General features: G+C 44.1%; 1 protein-coding gene across 9 annotated transcripts in view; it reads right to left on the bottom strand.

Annotated features, from left to right (window-relative positions):
- rab27a (RAB27A, member RAS oncogene family) overlaps nt 1-20,215 on the bottom strand; it is a 121,175-nt gene that overhangs the window by 58,526 nt on the left and 42,434 nt on the right. The window contains exon 1 of one of the 9 annotated variants that reach the window (XM_085968782.1): nt 8,347-8,365. The exons of the other annotated variants lie outside the window; for them this stretch is intronic. The gene's annotated coding sequence lies outside the window, so the exon portion shown is untranslated. Of the gene's footprint in view, nt 1-8,346; nt 8,366-20,215 lie in introns of those variants that run through there. 9 annotated transcript variants of the gene reach the window in all.

Below are 20,215 nucleotides of genomic sequence, written 5' to 3'. Positions count from 1 at the left end.
AGCTGGGTAGTCTGAGAATTCACAATGTGAGTAAGGAAGCTGACCTACAAACTATCTGGGTCATGCTAAAAATAGCTGGAATCCAAGTGAAAATGGAGTTGGACACTGGATCAGCTCTATCAGTCATAAATCGAAGGGATTACCACCGGCTATTCTCACATATACCCTTAAGAGATACCAAGTTCGCATTGCAGACATACACGGGGCATAAAGTATACCCCATGGGAAAGATAAGAGTCAAAGTGAGAGATAGGGGTAAAGAACACCCAAGAATGAACTTATACGTACTACATGAGGGAGGACCACCACTTCTAGGACGGGAGTGGATCAAGAAAATAGACATGGAATGGCACTATCTAAAAGCCATAATGAGTGAGGACTCGGTGCAGACAATCAGCTCAGATTCTGAAACGGATGACGATAAGACCAACCCAAATATGAAAGACAAGGCTGAAATGGACTTGCCGACGAAGGTTGGAAAAACGAAGGCATGCATAAAGGCTTATGCTCCAGAGAAGAACAAAGTTTCAGAACAGAACTCCACCGAACAACGACAACCTAGTTCGACAGAAAATTCTGAGCCTGTTCAAGTTACGGACATATCCATGACGGAAGAACACCGAGCTCGGACTCAAACTTATTTCAAATTACGACAACAATTAGAACAATTGAGTTACCGTCTCGTACAAGAGATGAAAACAATGAAAAAGTTCTATGACACCGAATGGGAGAATCTGGAAAAACAACAGAAGCAGCTAGCTCAAGCAGAGAGCGACCATAGAGCCATCGTGACCAATTACCGATCACACCTCCCTTATGCTGTTCAGGAGTTAGAATATTTGCAGGAAGAAGCAAATGAAGAGGAATCTGCAGGAAGCCAGGATTTTATTCCAGTTCTTCTCTACGACTCCTTACAAGCAGAGTGTGAGAAGTTGAAAGAACAGTATGAACAGGCCCAGGCTACAATTCTGGAAGGGGTTAACTCGGCAACCTCCGAAAAGCTAGTTTCAGTGGAAGCATATGAGCAACTGAAGGTTGAACATGAGCAAGAAGTCCAAAGGCTGCAGGAAATTCTTGATGAGCTCAAGGCCAAGACAGACTCATCGGTAGAAGTTCCATCCATAGATGAGAAATTAGAGGTGAAAGACATGGCAGAACCTGAAAGACAAGATGTACAAGAACTCATAAAAATATTAAAGGAAACCCAAGACAAATATGGGGCGGCAATGACCGAGATTCAACAACTTGAAGAACAGATTCAACTGGGAATCCGTTCAGTGGAAGAAAAGGGAACTATAAGAAACACAGAGACTGTAAGAATGGCCTCTGAACATGAGCTAGAGAGCATCAAGGCGCAACTTCTCCGAGCGCTGGAAGCCAAAGTACAAGAGGAAAAGAAGGTGAAAGCATTGGAGGAAAAGGTGGATGAAATGGAGAAGACTCTGGCCCAGTGTTCCCGTGGAAGAGTTAACAGTCAGCCAACTCCTTCATATGCTGAAGGACAAGACTCTACAATGGGAACAATCTGAACACGAGCTTCAATCTTCAAAGGGAAGGAGTTCGGAGCTCTCAAAAGTTATGGAAATAGCTGAGGTTGCAACACAGATTTTACAGGGATGCCAAAAGTACGCTGAATCACATCAATGTGAACAGCAGAATGTTGAAACAGCTGCTCCAGTAGAAGGATTGAATCGCCTGATCAATCAATCCCCGAGGGAAGGGGAAGTATTGAAATCACAAACGAGGTCATTAGTGAAGGATTGGCAGGAAACCCAGGAAGAGCGGGATGAATATGAACGCATGAAGAAGTCTCTTCAGGAAAGATGTCTAGGGAGGGAACAACAGTCGGCTAACGTCCAGTTGGGTACGGAAGAAGTAGCAGGCCCTCTCGCTAGACTAGCTCAGGACGACGCCGAATATTACCATGACCTGTTGAGTGACACTGAATATTACGAGGATCTGGTCTGCCCAGCTTGTGATGAAAACTCCCAAAGTGCAGAAATCAGGATGAAGCACTTAAAGTCTAAGGAACATAGAGAGATGGTGGCGCTACAGCTGGCAGCTGATAAGGGAGCCCCGAGAGTCTCCAAGAAGCAGAAAAGAAAAAGCAGAAGATGATAACCATCAAAATCATTATCACTCCTACCAGATCATGCACGTAGGCCCTACAAAGGGAGATAAATCAGTTGGAAAGTAAGAAAAATTACCAAGGCAATACAGCTGTTTGTAAAAGTCAGCATTGCTGGTTCAGCAGGACGGGAGTTGAAGCTGTTACGTCAAGAGGAAGACTAGTGGAGGAGTCACGCTAGCAATGTGAACCGGCTACACCACAGCGATGTTGTTCGGACCGAGTCAAGACTAGAGACTGAATCTATACACTCTTCCCACAGAGACTGAACCTGTGAACTGTTTCCCACAGAGACTATATCTGTAAATTGTTTACCTGAAGTTGAATATATGTATGTTAATGAGAAATAGTATGTTGTAAGCTAAAAAGGGAGGATTGTAGTGTATGTAACCGTCTACCTTTAAGAGACTATTGTATGTAACCGTTCACCTTTAAGAGAACTATTTTAGGTGTGGCACTACTTGTTTGGCTTCTGTATACGGTAATACCGACGGTGACCACACCGGTATATAAGTGCTGTGGCATGATTTATAGGGCAGATTCGCCCTGACCTTCGAATAGTAAAGTCCTGTTGTATGTTACTCCTGAAGTCTGTGTCGTAATTAACTGCACAACCCACAGACTTTACAGTAGCGAGAGAGTTCGAGTACAAGAACAAGGATGTCTTGCTGCAGTTGTACAGGGCCTTGGTGAGACCACACCTTGAGTAGTGTGTGCAGTTTTGGTCGCCTTATCTGAGGAAGGATGTTCTTGCCATGGAGGGAGTGCAGCGAAGATTCACCAGACTGATACCTGGGATGGCAGGAATGACGTATGAGGAGAGATTGGGTCGATTGGGCTTATACTCACGAGTTCAGAAGAATGAGGGGATCACATTGAAACTTAAAATTCTAACAGGACTAGACACAGGAAGGATGTTCCTGATGGCGGGGGAGTCCAGAACCTGGGGTCACAGTCTAAGAATAAGGGACAAGCCATTTAGGACAGAGATGAGGAGGAATTTCTTCACCCAGAGAGTGGTGAACCTGTGGAATTCTCTACTAGAGAAGGCAGTTGAGGCCAATTCATTAAATATATTCAAGAAGGAGTTAGATATATTTAAGGCTAAAGGGATCAAGGGATATGGGGAGAAGGCAGGGACAGGGTACTGAGTTTGGACGATCAGCCATGATCTCATTGAATGGTGGAGCAGGCTCAAGGGGCCGAATGGCCTACTCCTGCTCCTATCTTCTATGTTTCTATGTTTCGATCATCCCTTTTCTCTCAATCTCTCCTGCCTTCCATCCCATCACAGACCTTCCCTTTTGTTCCTCCCCTCCGTTTTCCATGGCCCTGCCCTTGCTTAAAAACCTGCTCCATCTCCAGCTTTTTCCAATTCTGACGAAGGATCATTGACCTGAAACATTAACTCTCGTTCCACAGATGCTGCCTGACTTGAGTATTTCCAGCATTTTCTGCTTTGATTCCAGATTTCCAGCATCCGCAGTATTTTGCTTTTAACTTAAAAGGAAACCTTTTCTCCCAGCTTTAGGATTAAAAAAAATGATTGTGTACATCTGTAAAATGAAAGTCATGCATCTACAACACATCTGTATCGGATTGGCTCAAATGTCATTCGTAAACAGCAATAAAGCACGACTGAACAGGTGTTGAACCTACAAATGAACAGTCAGCAAAAGTACCAAGGAGGTCCAAGAAGGTATGAAAGTCCGTAAAGAACTAGTAAAAAAGTAACCACTGAAAATACTTTCTGCTGCCATCCTATTTGCTCAGTAACTCAAGGGCCTAATATTAAATACAAGGTTTCAAGAAAAAAATGTTATTGTTTCATGTTCAAGTTATGCATTTCAGATTCACGCCTTTTGAAATCTCTCCCATTCTTCCTCTGAGGCCTGCCCTTCTTGAATTTTAAAAAGGCTTTCTTGGCTGAAGAGACCCAACCAGGTAAAAAGGAAAAAGACTTGCATTTATATAGCGCCTTTCACGACCATCAGATGTCCCAAAGTGTTTTACAGCCAATTAAGTACTTTTTTTATTTTTATTTTTTTATTAAAAGTGTAGTCACTGTTGTAATGTAGGAAAATTGGCAGCCAATTTAAGCACAGCAAGTTCTCACAAACGGCAATTTGATAATGACTAGATAGTCTGTTTTAGTGATGTTGATTGAGGAATAAATATTGGCCAAGACACCAGGGATAGTTCCACTGCTCTTCTTTGAAATAGTGCCATTACATCCACCGGAGTCTCATCCAAAAGACGGCACCTCCGACAGTGCAGCACTCCCTCAGTACTGCACTGGAGTGTCCGCCTAGATTTTTGTGCTCAAGTCTCTGGAGTGGGACTTGAACCTGTTGTGTCCGTGTATAATAAGACAGACTGTAGGAGAACGGTACAACAGGTGTTTACTCAACGTGGCTCAGTGGAACTGATCTGTACAGATTACTACTCAGTGCTATATACAGGTGTGGTCACTGCTGGTACTGCAGTATACATGAGCTGTAAAAGATAGTTCCCCCCTTAAAAAAGGTATATACACATTACAGAACCCACAACCTTCTGACTCAGAGGCGAGATTGCTACCCACTGAGCCACTGGCTGACACACAGGTAGCTGACTACAATTCTCAGAACGCAACCAAAGGCTCCCCATCTTAATGAATACTTTGCGTGTTTTCACGAGGGGCGATGCAAACATTGCAAATCAGGGAGGAGTGTGAAATATTAGCTGAAATAAAGAGAGGGGAAGCATTAAGGGGTTTAGTAGCTTTGAAAGTGGATAAATCCCCAGGCCAGGATGAAATGTATCCCGGGTTGTTAAGAGAAGCAAAAGAGGAAATAGCAGAGGCTCTGACCATCATTTTCCAATCCTCTCTGGTTACAGGTGCGGTGCCACAGGACTGGAGGACTGCTAACATTGTACCTTTGTTTAAAAAAGGGAGAAAGGGATAAACTGAGTAATTACAGGCCAGTCAGCCTAACCTCGGTGGTGGGAAAATTACTGGAAAAGTTCTGAGGGACAGGATAAATCTTCATTTAGAAAGACACGGATTATCAAGGACAGTCAGCACAGATTTGTTAAAGGAAGGTTGTGTCTGACTACAGTAACTTGATTGAATATTTTGAGGTGGTAACAAGGAGGGTCGATGAGGGTAGTGCATTTGATGTACAAGGTTCCGCATGGCAGACTGGTCACAAAAGTGAAAGCCCATGGGATCCAAGGCAAAGTAGCAAGTTGGATTCAAAATTGGCTCAGAGGCAGGAAGCAAAGGGTAATGGTTGATGGTGTGTGTGTGACTGGAAGACTATTTCCAGTGGGGTGCCACAAGGCTCAGTACTAGGTCCTTTGCTTTGTGGTATATCTCAATGATTTAGACTTAAATGTAGGGGGTATGATTAAGAAGTTTGCAGGTGATACTAAAATCAGCTGTGTGGTTGATTATGAAGAATAAAACTACACTGCAGGAAGATATCAATGAACTGGTCAGGTGGGCAGAACAGTGGCAAATGGAATTCAATCCGGAGAAGTGTGAGGTAATGCATTTGGGGAGGGCTAACGAGGCAAGGGAATACACATTAAATGGTAGGACACCAAGTAGTGTAGAGGAACAAAGGGACCTTGGAGTGCATGTCTACAGATCCCTAAAGGTAGCAGGCCAAGTAGATAAGATGTTTAAGGCGGCATATGGAATGCTTGCTTTTATTAGCCGTGGCATATAATACAAGAGCAGGGGGGGGGGGGGGGGGCGGTTATGCTTCAACTGTATAAAACACTAATAAGGCCACAGCTAGAGTACTACGTGCAGTTCTGGTCACCACATTACAGGAAGGATTTGATTGCACTAGGGAGGGTACAGAGGAGATTTACGAGGATGTTGCCAGGAGTAGAGAATCTTAGCTATGAGGAAAGACTGGATAGGCTGGGTCTGTTTTTCTATGGAACAGAGGAGGCCGAGAGGAGACCTTAGAGGTGTATAAAATTATGAGGGGCCTAGATAGAGTGGACAGGAAGGACCTATTTCCCTTAGCAGAGTGGTCAACAACCAGGAGGCATAGATTTAAAGGCCCCGATTTTCTGACCGCTGTCGGGCGGCTTTTCATGCAGCCGGGGGCCGAAAATCAGCAAAAGGGCGGGGCGGGACCGGGACCCCCCCCGCCTGATTTCCCCACCCCGTCCGACTTTCGGACCGCCGTTTCCCCGTGCCCCGCCCGCCGCTGACGGGGACTGGTCGTCTGAACACTAACAAGCAATTATCTGCTTGAAGTTGATTTTCCCGTGCCATTGCGACTTTGGGGCTTTCCCCACCTGAAACCCGCCTGCGGGGAACCCCGCTGCTGATAGCTGGCGTGAAGCTTGCTAGCTGTCAGCTGCAGGTAAGGAGAAGCTGCGATTTAAAGGGCCAGCACTTGTATGTTGAAGGACCTTGTTGTTGCAGGTTTGGGCACAGTTGTGGAAGGTTGGTGCCTCACACACTTCTCCAATGCGATCTCCTGGGAAGCCCCTCTCGCCACCCTCAGTCAGCACTTCCTCAGCGGAGGCATCTACGAGAAGCCTTTTTTTCCTTCCCTTCTTGCCATTAGAGGATCTCCAGCAGCAGAGGTGGCAGCAGCAGAACCAGGAACAGCATGATGAACACCAGGCTGCTGCTCACTCACCTGAAGCTGCACAGGCCAGAAGGGGCCAGCACTTGGAAGTGACTTGAGAGCACCTTGCTGCGCTTTAGGGGGCCATAGGGACCCGTATCTGCACTGGCAGTCCTACTCAGAAGTACTTCCATGAGGATCTGGTTTCTCTGTTCAACAGATGGCCAACGCTCCAAGAGATGTCATTCTCTTATGAGCACTCACCATGTTTTCCGTACCCTGGCGAGTTATCTCCTGCATGGAGGTTGCCAACCTTTCCATGGTGATGCGTTCATGCACTAATGACTCCACAAAGGCTCTGCTCATGGTCGCTATGGACTCCTCCATTCGCTCCACACTCGCAGCGACCCTGGAGACAAAACCTGCCAGAGACTCCTGCATCTGTGCATGGAGATCCATCACCTCTTCTCTTGCGGATGGACCCAGAGGCAGAGGGTCGACATGCAGTGCAGCTGAGCGGAGCTGGCAGAGTCCTGCGCCCTCCGACGAGGACTCTCCACTGCTGTCCCTGTCTCCAGAATCTGCTGAGGCTCACTCGTGAGCTGTGAAACACCAGTTGACAACACTACTCTATGTCCCGAAGGTCCCCCTGAGGTGTGAGTGTCAGCGCTGGTGCTGGGTGCACTTACTTCTGCTGACGCTGCGCCCTGAGGTTGGAGCTTCCTCTGAGAAGTCTGGCTGCACAGCCTCTTCCTCCGCCACAGTGAGGACAGGGGCTCTGGATGGTACTGTGGGGGGGTGGGGGCGGGGGAGTAAAGGAAGGAGATAGAGATGTAATGCCAAGGTTCTTCTGGTGACTCCCAGCGAGCTGGCATCTGCTGACACCTGCATCCATGCAGCATTGGTCTCAGTGGGAGGCCTCTTCCTCCCTGACCTAGGGAAGAGGACCTCCCTGTGGGCCCTAATCCCATCTAATAATGCCTGCAGTGAAGCCTCATCGAATTTGAAGGCAGCTCGGGGTCTGGCACTACACACAGCTGCTGCAGGCTCCTCTGCCATCCTGTGTGGTTCGTTTGGAAGCACCACGAATGACGACATCATACTGTGGGGATTTCTGACTCGAATTGAACAATTAGCAAGGCTTCCCACATGCTGGGAATTAATTGGCCACTTGAGGGAAAATTGCATGGAGCTGGCTGACACTGTCAGAAACCCCACATTCGGGGAAATCCGACCATTCCCCACACAAGCCGAAAATCAGGGCCAAAGTAATTGTAGGAGGTTTAGAGGGGATTTGAGGGAAAATTTCTTCACCCAGAGGGTGGTTGGGGTCTGGAACTCACTGCCTGAAAAGGGTGGTAGAGGCAGAAACCGAGACCCTCATTACATTTAAAAAGTGCTTGGATGTGCACATGAAGTGTCGTAATCTACAGGGCTACGGACAGAGAACTGGAAAGTGGGATTAGGCTGGATAGCTCTGTCGGCCAGTGCAGACACGATGGGCCGAATGGCCTCCTTCCATGCTGTAAATTTCTAATGATTCAGAGTCTAATGAAAACCTGTTGGAGCAGAGGCACAACATATAGATGGATCTTTATTTTTAAAAAAGGATGGACAGCAAAAAAGTCACTCACTTACCATGCGGTTTGTAAAACTACCTTCCTCTCCCATTCAATGACTTTCTAGCACCAAACAACAGAATAAAAATATAAATAGACTGGAAAAACAAAATATAACCACATCAAGGGTTTATAATATACAATAGTGCAAACATGCTACAGTTAAAGAACCAGCTAGGCTCAGCTGGTAGCACGGTCACACAAGTCAGAAGGTTCTGGGTTCAAGCCAGACTTCAGTAGTGTCTAGGTCGGTACTGCAGTACCGAGGGAGCTCTGCATTATTACAAGTGGCATCTATTGGATGAGATGTTAAACCAAGGCCTGCCTGCTCATTTCAGGTGGATGTAAAGGATCCCACTGCACCCTTCAAAAAGAGCAGGGAGTTCTCCACCTCTTGCCAACATGCAGTCTTCTCGCAACCAACACCACTAAAAGAATACAACCATTAACTGCATCATTTCTCATTTTCTGTTTGTGGGACCTTGCTGTGCACAAATTGGCTGCACTTTGGGATGTCCCAAGGACATAAGGCACTTTGTAGACACAAATTCTCTTTCTTTAATTCTGCCACTCACCAGTCACTGCAGGAACACTTCCCTCCCCCTCCCCCCCGGATTTCACTGCTCCCAATTGCCAGATAATAAAATCAACCCTTATCTAGTCATTATCACATTGCTGTTTGTAGGATCTTCCTGTGCATGAATTGGCTGCCACATTTCCAACATTACAACAGTAACGACACTTCAAAAAGTAGTTAATTAGCTGTAAAGCACTTTGGAATGTCTGGAGGTTGCGAAAGGCACTATAGAAATGCAAGTCTTTTTTCTTTTCTAACCTAATCTACCACCAGACACCTCCACTCCCTGGGCCCGTGCTCCATTCCCCACCTGACTCCTCCACTCCCTGGGCCCGTGCTCCATTCCCCACTAGACTCCTCCACTCCCTGGGCCCGTGCTCTATTCCCCACCAGACTCCTCCACTCCCTGGGCCCGTGCTCCATTCCCCACCAGACTCCTCCATTCCCTGGGTCCGTATCCTGGACTAACTGAGCAACGCCACAAAAAGGAGATCTATTAATATGGAAAATGTAGGCATAAAATTTTGCTGTTAATGTTTGTTCCACTGCACTAAACCTACCAACACTGGCCAGTAAATCTCTAGATGTGGTAGTAATGCAATTCTAATATCACTTTATCCAGAGTTAAGCTGTAATGGTGTCTGCGAAGAGTGTAAAGACTTAATGATAAAGCCCAATGATAAACTGGCTAATCAGTAAGTTTTTTTTTTTAAATACATAAAACCATTAAATCCACCAGGATTTTAATACTGCTATTTATGTCTGAAATACAAATTCAAGCCCAGAGAAAAATCTAAACCTTGGTAGAGTGGTGATGGAGGTTTCCTCTTCGGAAGGCATTCACCGTCCTGGCACATGGCATTATTGTATCTGGCCCCATGTGCAGGCAGTGTTCTACCAGCCTGTGCTGATCCTCCACACCAGGCAGAACGGCTACAATTTAATTTAATATTCTAGGTAGAAGTAAACAATCTTCAGCCATAAAGTGACATCTAAACTGGAAAAGGTGTGGATGTTTATTTAAAGATAAGCACAGTTGTTGAAGCTGGTTACACCTTTTGTACATGAACTTCTATTTAAATTTATTTTTTAATCAACTTGTGAACAGACAGGGTACAATTTCTACACCAGTTGAAAATACATCCAGGTAACTGTAGTATGTGAACCTACATTGTCGATCATCTTACTTCATGTTATCCTCTCCTTTGTCGGCTAGTCTTGTGCCACGCACCATTCCCTGCTCAAGAAAAAAAAAGTGGCAGGCTGGACTTTTGTACTTGTGCCCACTTTAATAGGAGTGTAACTCTTCCACTTACTCTCCCTCCAACGTCTGGCCTCCACACACTATTCCCTCCAGCATCTAAAATGGCTTCGGTAAAACTTCTTCCAAGGGCTCTTCAGCTAATCAGTGTTCCAACTTATTTATTACAGGCATAAACTGCATTTAACAAGGAGCTCAACAGGCCTTTAGGAAAGAGCTGCCGCATTAGTCATAAGCCAAGTGGGAATCACAGATATTGGCTGGATTAGGCACTCAAGGCCCCAGCTCTACAGATTAGGCCTTCAGCTGTTGCTCACCAAAGGTAGGATGTCTCCATTGGTAAAGGCTGTTTAACTGAGCAATAAAAGACTGGAAAAGGTCCCACTCTTTTGCTGAATTAGCTCAAATCAAAATCAGCCAAGGTGCAGTGCAAGCACTAGTGGACTAGAGAGAAGTCACCCAGAGTTCCCACTCAGTAACCAGGAACACCTGCAAGTGTGGGCATTGGAGCAGGTTTGGGTTCGGATTCAGCCGTGATGGCCCCTTGGTTGACGAGGTTATCAACACACACCATTTAGGCTTACACATTAAGAACACCTAGTTAACAGAAGACAGCCATGGAACTATACTCCATCTACCTTCCAAGAGAAAATAAAAGGAAGCAGAGAGGAAAGAAACTGGTTAAACAAACTTCTTGCAGGTGGGTAACTCAAAAGCAAAAAGCTTCCATCAGCAGGTAGGAGACATGGGGGTGAAATTGGTCTTTGGCACAAAATGGGAGATAACGAATCGGCAGTCTGCTTTTCTTTTCCACCAACTTCAATGGAAGAGGCTGCTAATTTGCCGTCACCAAAAACGAATTTCACCCTCATGGCGAGGTATGGAATAGAATTTATTTCCCATGAGCAGGCAGGCCTGGTATGACCAGCACTATTGGATGGAAACTGTATTCCATTCATACTACACAATAGCCAATTACATTTTCAATCTGTGCTTTATTGATGTGGATCACAGCAACAACACTGATGAACCTTGTGCCACAGGTTCTCAATTATGTCTGAAATGGGAAAATCTCTCAGATGATAACATCAGCGTGTTTGTTTGTTAAAAGATTTCATCAAGTTTAACAACTGGAAACGGAAGAGGGCCGAGCTTCACTGGAAGAGGCAAAAACCCAGAATTGGTTTTCTGATTCTGGGGTGGTTGTGAATCATAACCCTTTGCAGGCAGGGGCTGCACCAACTCCTCTCCCTTTCTTAACTCAAGTCCATTCTCCAATATCACTTTAAAAAACCTCATTTGGAAAAGGTCCATTTGATTTCATCCTTGTAGAATAGCAACCCCACCATCGGCCCTTTCCAGATAGCACCATGCACCCGAGGAGGCAGGTTTAACATCTCCTCCAAAAAGGATGGAATTTCAGTCATCGCTGCCACCTCAGCATTTCATGGAGCGCCTCAACCATCTCAGCACGGCAATTAATGAGCAAAGATTGTGTGTTCAAATCCTGGTTGGGAAGCTTGAACGCGCAACCTTCTGACTTGGAGACGAGGGTGCTGCCAATGACTCAGAACCGCTTCCTTTTGATCTGAAACCGCTGGCATCAAAAAACAGGACAAAGTCAGCAGACCATCGGCAAACCAAGACAAGACTCCAGTGTTTGCATTCAGCTTAGAATCAAGGAAACTTTGAATTCAGTGGGATCTTTGCTGCTGCTCAGAATTGCTAGTTCAAGACAGTGCATGTTTCAGGTGGTATTCTAATTTGCAGACACACACAGGAGTTTGCTTTGACCACAGGAAAAGGTGGAGGATATATATTTTTAAAAACTTAACCAGGTTCTCTTGCTTCACAGCTGGTGCAGTAAGTGTAACTGGGCAAAGTCTGCCCATATAATACAGCAATACACAAACCAACTTAAAGCTGATCACACCCACCAACCACATACTCCTTGCATAAGCAGGCAAAGCATTTACTTAAGCTCAGTTTAAAAACCAAAATGATTATTCTTTGAAACCAATGTGTCTCAATTTCACATTGTTGATACTGTAATCTGCCATAAAATAGGTCAGTGATAAGTGGGCCAGGCAGACTGAAAAGATGGCAGTGTTCTCACTCAAGTTTCCAGCTTGCCCCACTTTCCTTGCACTCTGCAATAGGGCTGGAAACAGGGTGGCGAGCGAGGTTAGAGGGAGAAAAGAAGAATTCCCCAAAACAGAAATTAAAACTCCCAGCCCTCAAAAGGAAAGAGCGCATTAAGAGACACACAAGTCAAAGAAGCAGGTCTCAGACTGGCACTGAATTAATATTTCCAACTTCATCCTTGCAATGACTCACTGCCAGATCTCAGGGCAGGCTGCAGCACTGGAACCCCACCTTACTGCTATTCCACTATCCCCAAGGCCTAAACACATCAGCAACCAAGAATGAATAGCAAAATAACTTTTTTTTTTTTTTTTTATAAATGACTTAATACTATCAGCAACCTGCAAGTTTCAAGCCAGTTCTGTAGTTGACATTAACTCAAATTAAAATGGCAAATTCTTCACAGCATAACTGACCAAGTGCTTCCATTGACCCACGTGATTAATGATGCCCACACAGCAGTGTTGACTTGGGTTGGGGGGGGGGGGGGGGGGTGGGGGTGGAAACCACTTTGGATCAAGGTAAAAGCATTTGTCCAAAACTTGTTAAAATTTAGATTTTAATCCATTTGCAGACATTTACACCTAAAAGTCTCCATTCTTTAACACCTCCTCCTCCTTCCTGCTGTTACATTTGTACCAAACTCCTTGCTTTGAAAAGAAAAGAACTTGTATTTATATAGCACCTTTAACAATCTCAGGGCATCCCAAAATGTTTTACAGCCAATTATTGTAAATATTTTTTGAAGTGTAGTCACTGTTGTAATGCAGGGAAAGGCAGCAAGGTCCCACTAACAGCAATGAGATGATAATCTGTTTTTTCTTAAAAAAATGTTGGTTTAGGGATAAATATTGGCCAGGACACAGGAGAGCTGCCCTGCTCTCCTTCGAATGGCACCTCTGACAGTGCAGCACTCCCTCAGTGCTGCACTGGGATGTCGGCTAGATTATGTGCTCAAGTCTCTGAAGTGCGATTGAACCCATGACCTTCTGACTCAGAAGCGAGTGCGCTACCAATGGAGCCATGGCCGACACCTTAACTTTGATTTTCCTCTACATTTCTCAGCTTTCACATAGATACTTCAGTCTGATATGCTATAAACACATTAAGATTTGAAATACTATTTTTAAATCTAACTATGACTTCCTTAGGAACAAAACAACATTAAATCAAATTTTGAGATTTGAGTTTCTATTTCTTCACATCAGGGTCACGGGTCATCACACTGTTCCTACATTAATGTTCAACATGTTGCCGCTCTCACAAACACAGGATGACGTGGGAGTGAAGTGCAAAGCTTTAGTGCGGAGCTGGCTTTTGAACTGAAAAAAAATGTTCACTGCCTCCCATGAGACAATCTTTTAATAGAGTACACAAGTGGAGGTTGAATTTGGGTTTATAAAATGGATTTCAAGAACAATTAAAAAAGGGTCACAAAATAGCAATGGAGGAGGAAGACCATTCATCCCATCCCAAGATTGTCCAGCCAGGAAGAACCTACAATCGCATCGCATCACAGAATCAGCATGTTTTAGGGTCTTCTTTTCCACTAGAAGTCCATTCCCTTTGTTCTTATTCTTTGTGCAAAAGAGCTCTGCGACATTAATCATAAATAGGCAAATTTAGGACTGAAGAATTGAGTGGTCAATAAAAAAAATGGGAACTAGTTCTGGTCATTACAGAACAAAATAAATCTCTACAGAAAGATAGATATTAAAAATCTTGTATATGGGACACTTTCTGTGACACAAGATGATTCTGCAAGTAAACATTTAATAATGGACCAATTTCGTAGTCAGTTTGTACATTAATTGAAATCACAAATGCTTTTTGAAATAACATTTCTCCCCCTCCTCAACTGCCATTTCCAGGGTTTGTAAACAAAATAGAAAAACTACATATTTCACCAAATTAAATAAAACACTGAATTGTTGAGCCTATTAATATGTGCATTAAATTGTTTACTTTGAACCCTCAGCCCTTCAAGAACTTGGGCTGATCTGGTTACCCAAATAGCCAAACATTGGCTTAACAAGGAAGATTTTAAGCAATCCAAAACCAATCACTTACGCAGTGGAATACAACAACAACAATTTATATAGCACCTTTAACATAGTAAAACATCCCAAGGTGCTTCACAGGAGTATTTTAAGACAAAAAATGACACTGAACCACAAAGATAAATTAGGGCAGGTGACCAAAAGCTTGGTCAAAGAGGTAGGTTTTAAGGAGCGTCTTAAAGGAGGAAAGAGAGGTAGCGAGGCAGAGGGGTTTAGGCAGGGAATTCCAGAGCTTACAGCCTAGGCAACAGAAAGCACAGCCACCAACGGTTGGGCAACGATAATCAGGGATGCTCAAGAGGAGCGCAGATATCTCAGGGGGAGGTTTGTGGGGCTGAAGGAGATTAGAGATAGGAAGGGGTGAGGCCATGGAGGGATTTGAAAACAAGAATTTTGAAATCGAGGCGCTGCGTAACCAGGAGCCAATGTAGGTCAGCGAGCATAGGGGAGATGGGCGAACAGGACTTGGTGCGAGTTAGGAAACGGGCAGCCGAGTTTTGGATGACCTCAAGTTTACGTAGAGTAGAATGTGGGAGGCCACTCAGGAGTGCGTTGTGGGGAAATATGATTTTTCCCTTACTAGTGCATGATGGGATACTTGACATCTAATGTATTTTTGTACCATTGCCTGTGGACTAAAACCAAGTCAGCAGCAACTAACGTAATCTTCTGACCTATTGCAATTAAGTTAATCACAACCTGCCAGAACAATACATTGCAGAACTATTGGGTAACCGGACTGCTAATGACATCTGGCCAAAGAATGAAAACAATTCTGTTAAAGGTCAATCTCGTTTCTCTTTATCTGCATGAATACTGAAATAGCTTTGTACAGAGTTGACTAGCTAACTTTTATACATGATCATATTGAACTTGTGTTCTTCACTGTATAAATATGATAATCAGACATGAGTGAGCAAATCATTTTTTGGTAACAAGATTCAAACAAAACCTCCTGACAGAATATAATTAACTAACTTTGTCTGAAGACATTTCTGTCCTGCTGACCTTTTGATTGTCCTTGTTTAAACTCTTAATGTGTTTAAGATGATACAATACCATTACACGTAATCTATGGAACGCTTGCTTGTTTGAATGTATAAATATGCTGCATTCACTGATATCCTTTAGAGATGTTGGCCTAGCCTTTGTCCAGGCAGCTCTCTCCTTGTATACACTTGTATGCAAGTAAAATAAAGCTTTGCTTATCTGATGGTACAGTTTGTTTCAGAGTCTTACTCAGAGTCGAGACTTCAACAGTTGGAATAGTAAAGTCTAGAGATGACAAGGGCATGGATGAGGGTTTCAGCAGCGGATGCGCTGAGGCAAGGGCGGAGATGGGCGAAGTTACAGAGGTGGAAATAGGCGGACTTTGTTATGCTGCGGATGTGTGGTCGGAAGCTCATTTCAGGGTCAAATATGACATCAAGGTTGCGAACAGTGTGGTTCAGCCTCAGACAGATGTTAGGGAGAGTGATGGAGTCAGTGGCTAGGAGTTTGTGGCGGACTGAAAACAATGGCTTCGGTCTTCCCAATTCTTAATTGGAGAAAATTTTTGCTCATCTAGAACTGTGTCGGACAAGCAGTCTGACAATTTAGAGACAGTGGAGGGACATACACTACACAACATGTAAATATTAGAAATATAAAGCAGTGCCATCTCCCAGTAACTGACTGCAAATTAACTCCAGTAATCCCACACCATGACCACACTAGATTGAACTTTCAGTGAGGGGGTAGTTATATAACCAGCCAGTAACTCCTAGCTATTGCTGTCAGTTCACAAACAAACAGTCTTCAAGTGTTTTGAGATTTTTTTTTAATCCAGTTGGAGAGGTTTCAACCTCTGCACTGAGCATATGCAGTTTGCCAAATTTCTCAGCATGCATTCTTAACGATAAGAGTTTTTGTTTCGTTTGGAAGCCTTTTGAGACAAGCAGATACAGTATTTAATTCTCAAAGCTTATTTCAGGCACATGATATATTTCATTTCTAAACCAGTATTCATTTTCAATTTCTAGGAACATCAGACAATATCTGATAAAGATTTTTGTACTACAGGAAAAGATTGAGAATGTATTTCAAGTCACTTTCCTCTGTTTTTGCAGAAAATCTAGTTAAAAAAAATCTCTACTAAATAATTTTTTTGAAGCTCAAAGACATTAAAAAAAACTGGATTATGACTGAGGTGATTGGAGACAGTGTATGGGTAATTTTAATAATCGTGTCAACCATTTTAGGTGTTATGAAGGGATATACATTTCATGCAGATATAAATTGGGTTAGGGTTAGTTCAAAATCAAGACAGCAGCTGGCACTAGTTTGGGGGGGGGGGGGGGGGGGGGTGGAATCTTTGATTGGCTGGTTCTTGCTGCTTGGCGATTTGCAATGCTCATCTACCGGGTTTAAAATTACCTAATCAATCACTGCACCCAAATAATGGATCAAAAATATTTCAGCAATCAGAATTTGTGACAGTGACACCGGAGGGACATAAAACAGAGCAGTGCCCTCTCCCAGTCAACAACTGCACCACAAGGATTAGGGAGTCGTCATATAACAGAACGAAGCCTGGTTTCCATTGCCGTCAGTTCACACTCCTCCCCTCCCCCACCCTCCAGACTAACACAGGGTTAACAGAGTCTACAGCACAGAATCAGGCCATTAGGCCCAACTGTACACACAGCTACGATAACCCAATGTAGCCAAATGAGTAAGCCCACCTCTGGCTTCAGATGGCAAACCAGTGAAGCTTTACTAGGAACCACTCAATGGAGATCTTGTGTCACTGCCGTGCATGCCGTCTGGTGTTCAACTTGGCATCAAGGAAATTTTAAAAAATCAAATCGCTAGAGTCAGTGGAAAACAAAGTCTGCAGCTGTAAGGGCATCATTTCTTTAACTAAAGAAAAGTCTTGGAATAAGAAACATTTATTCCAGTTCAGCAACATGAAAGGAAGCCTTAGGACTGTAATCCTTTGATAGAGCACTTAACTCATTCATTTCTGTCTAGGGTCCTGACCTGTAATAGGTTTCATGCAAAAGCTAAATTCTGGAATCCAGCGGTGAAATGACTGATTCGTTTTTAAGCTAACAGTCAGTTCAGAGTTTCAAACCTCACCTCCACAGCACCCCCTCCACCCCCACACACCTTGTCCCAGGCATCTTTAATGTGGGAGCCAGGATATGGACATAAATGGGGAGGTGCAGGGGGCAGTAATGGGACAATGCAGCAGAATCCACTGCCCATCCTTACCCAATGTCTATATAGATAAAGACATTTTTCTAGTAGTGATCATGGGACAGGAATCAGGAGCAGGAAAGCTGGACAATTTTTCCCCCCTTCCTAGGCCAGTACCAAGGCCAATTGTGGCATCGCCAACAACTGTCTCTGGTTATCAATTAATGCCAGTAAGTGAACTTGGGATCCTTTGGCAGTATTGTGCAATTCCCAGAAAATGTTCAAAGACAGCTTCCAATTCTTCTTTGTACATGGAGCAGCAATTACTGGATACCATTGGAAAGTGCTGATCTGCTACAGGTTAAAAAAATACAAACATTCTCGACATACTGTGTGTCTGGCAATGGGAGACATTGTCTAATCTGCGAAATAAAGCAAGTCATTCAAAATATGCCAGGGCAGGGAGGAGTCCAATTACACTCGTCTCCACCTCTGATAAGAGACATGGCAGGTGGCCAGCTCTCATGGCTGGGAAAGGTACAGACTGATGCAAATCATAAATTAACCCATCACGCAACCCCCAAATTTAAGCCAAATCAGTCTTTTTAAAACTGCCAAGTTATACAGGGCTGTAAAAGACAAGGTTTTCACTTGAGGGTTCCTAATTCTAGTAGATGAACTGGACTTAGATACAAATAATTATCCTCATGCAAAGGATTTCTGCTGATTTTTTTGGCCAGATAATGGTCATGTTACAATAAGCTTTCCTAAATCAGAGTGCTCAGCTTGGCAAGTTCCTTCTATATATTGGTGGAGGACGAGGGAAGCACTGAGTTTAGATGAACAGCTAGCTTCGGCTAGCATCAGTAATCAAAGCATTATACTGAAGAACCAACACTCAAAGCCATGTCAGTGGTGGGAGGCAAGATGGACTTTCCACTCGACACTGGCATGGCAAACCAGAGTACAAAAAGCAGAGTCTGGCTGAGAGGGATCACAGCCCAGTGCCACAGTTAGTGCATGGCCTAGGGAAGGAAATAACAAAAGACATAATCAAGGAAACATGAAAGTTATTCTACACTATTATTCAGTGCCACAGCAAGAGTTTAGGGCCAGCATAACCTGCCTGATCTTGGGAGAATTTCAGAAGAATTTGGAAGGTTTAACAGTCAGTCATCGATTGATCTTAGCTTCACCACTTGGTCAGACTTCAAAACTCGAAGTCACATCTCCTCCATTGCTATAGCTGGCGCCAAGCTCAGTCTCCTCTTGTACCAAACCCTGAAAGGCAACTCTATAAATCCCAAGCATGACTAATTTTTCCCTGATCCAGGGAGGCTCCAACACAATTTCACAGGTTACAAGAAGCAGCAGGCAACCCTCTCAGCTCTAGCCTGAACCTCATTCATTTAACTGGTCATCACTGTTATTCTTTTAAAACTTGATGGAGCTGGTTTGGAGTATTACATACATCCACATTTTTTTTACATCCACATCTTACCTCAGGATTTAGAGCAGCACCTCTTCAGTCAATATTTACAATGCAAACAGCCGATATAAATGATTTAGAATGGCAATTTACCCATCACAATGTAGTTGCAGGCTTCCTGCTGCTAGGTGGCCCTGTAAATAGGATTCTACATCAGAGAAACAGGCCGTTCGGACCTGGGGCCAAATTTAAAACTTCCTAAAAGTGACTACTTCCTGAAGTCAAAATTCACTTTCCTTTTCCCCGCCCCCCCCCCCACCACACACATATACAGTAAACACACATGTACGTGACTTCCTTAAACCTCCCATCAAAATGCACCACCTCACACTATCTATATTGAAATTAATTTGCCATTTACACACCCATTCTTGATATTTTGTCGCAGTCTTCAGTATTAACTATCCCCCCCCGCCCCAATTTGGTGTCGTCATCTGCAAATTTTGAAATTGTACTTCTGATTCTAGAGTCAAACACGTTTATGCAAATGGTGAACGGTGGACCCAGCACCAATCCTTGTGGACCACCACTGCCCACCTTTTGCCATTCTGAGTTACAGGAAACTTTGCGCTATCCGGCACCGACGGGACCGAGCTGTTGCCGTCCCATCAAAACTGCCGGACAAACCAGCGTTAATGTTGAAACACAAACCCTGTTGCTTAGCAACAGCTTCTAAACAGTCGGCCATACCTTGCAAGCGTCTCTGTAGCTTAGCAACAGCTTCAGCAAGACCTTGCAGAGGCTGACTGGTGGAAAAAAAAGCAACGAAAGGAAAAAATACCTAACGAAATGGCTCCTGATTTTTGCCGGTGGATCGAGCATTCCGGACAGTTAACCTCCGGATAAACCAAAGTTTCCTGTATTACCTTTAACCCCTACTCTCCTGTCTGTTTTTGTTGCCAGCTTGCTACCCATTCTGCTACTTGTCCGACCCCACATGCTCTGACCTTAAATCAGGAGTCTGTGGTACCATAATCGAAGGCCTTTTGAAAATCCAAAGATTTTGATCATTTACAGTCACATGATCAAGCCAAATGCCAAGGTAGACTCAAAATACAAAAAAAAGTCACTTTGCCCAAGATTCTCAGGACATTAATAAAACAAAGTTAGATGTGCCTGCCCCTGACCTTCGATATGTAAAACATGACATCAGCATGCCATCTGTGAAGTATGCCC

The sequence above is a fragment of the Somniosus microcephalus genome, chromosome 27 (genome assembly GCF_052327205.1).
Source record: "Somniosus microcephalus isolate GS21.2 chromosome 27, FLI_Smic_1.0, whole genome shotgun sequence".
NCBI lineage: Eukaryota > Metazoa > Chordata > Chondrichthyes > Squaliformes > Somniosidae > Somniosus > Somniosus microcephalus.
The sequence above is the reverse complement of the archived record's forward strand: the minus strand, read 5'-3'. Positions and strand labels throughout refer to the sequence as shown.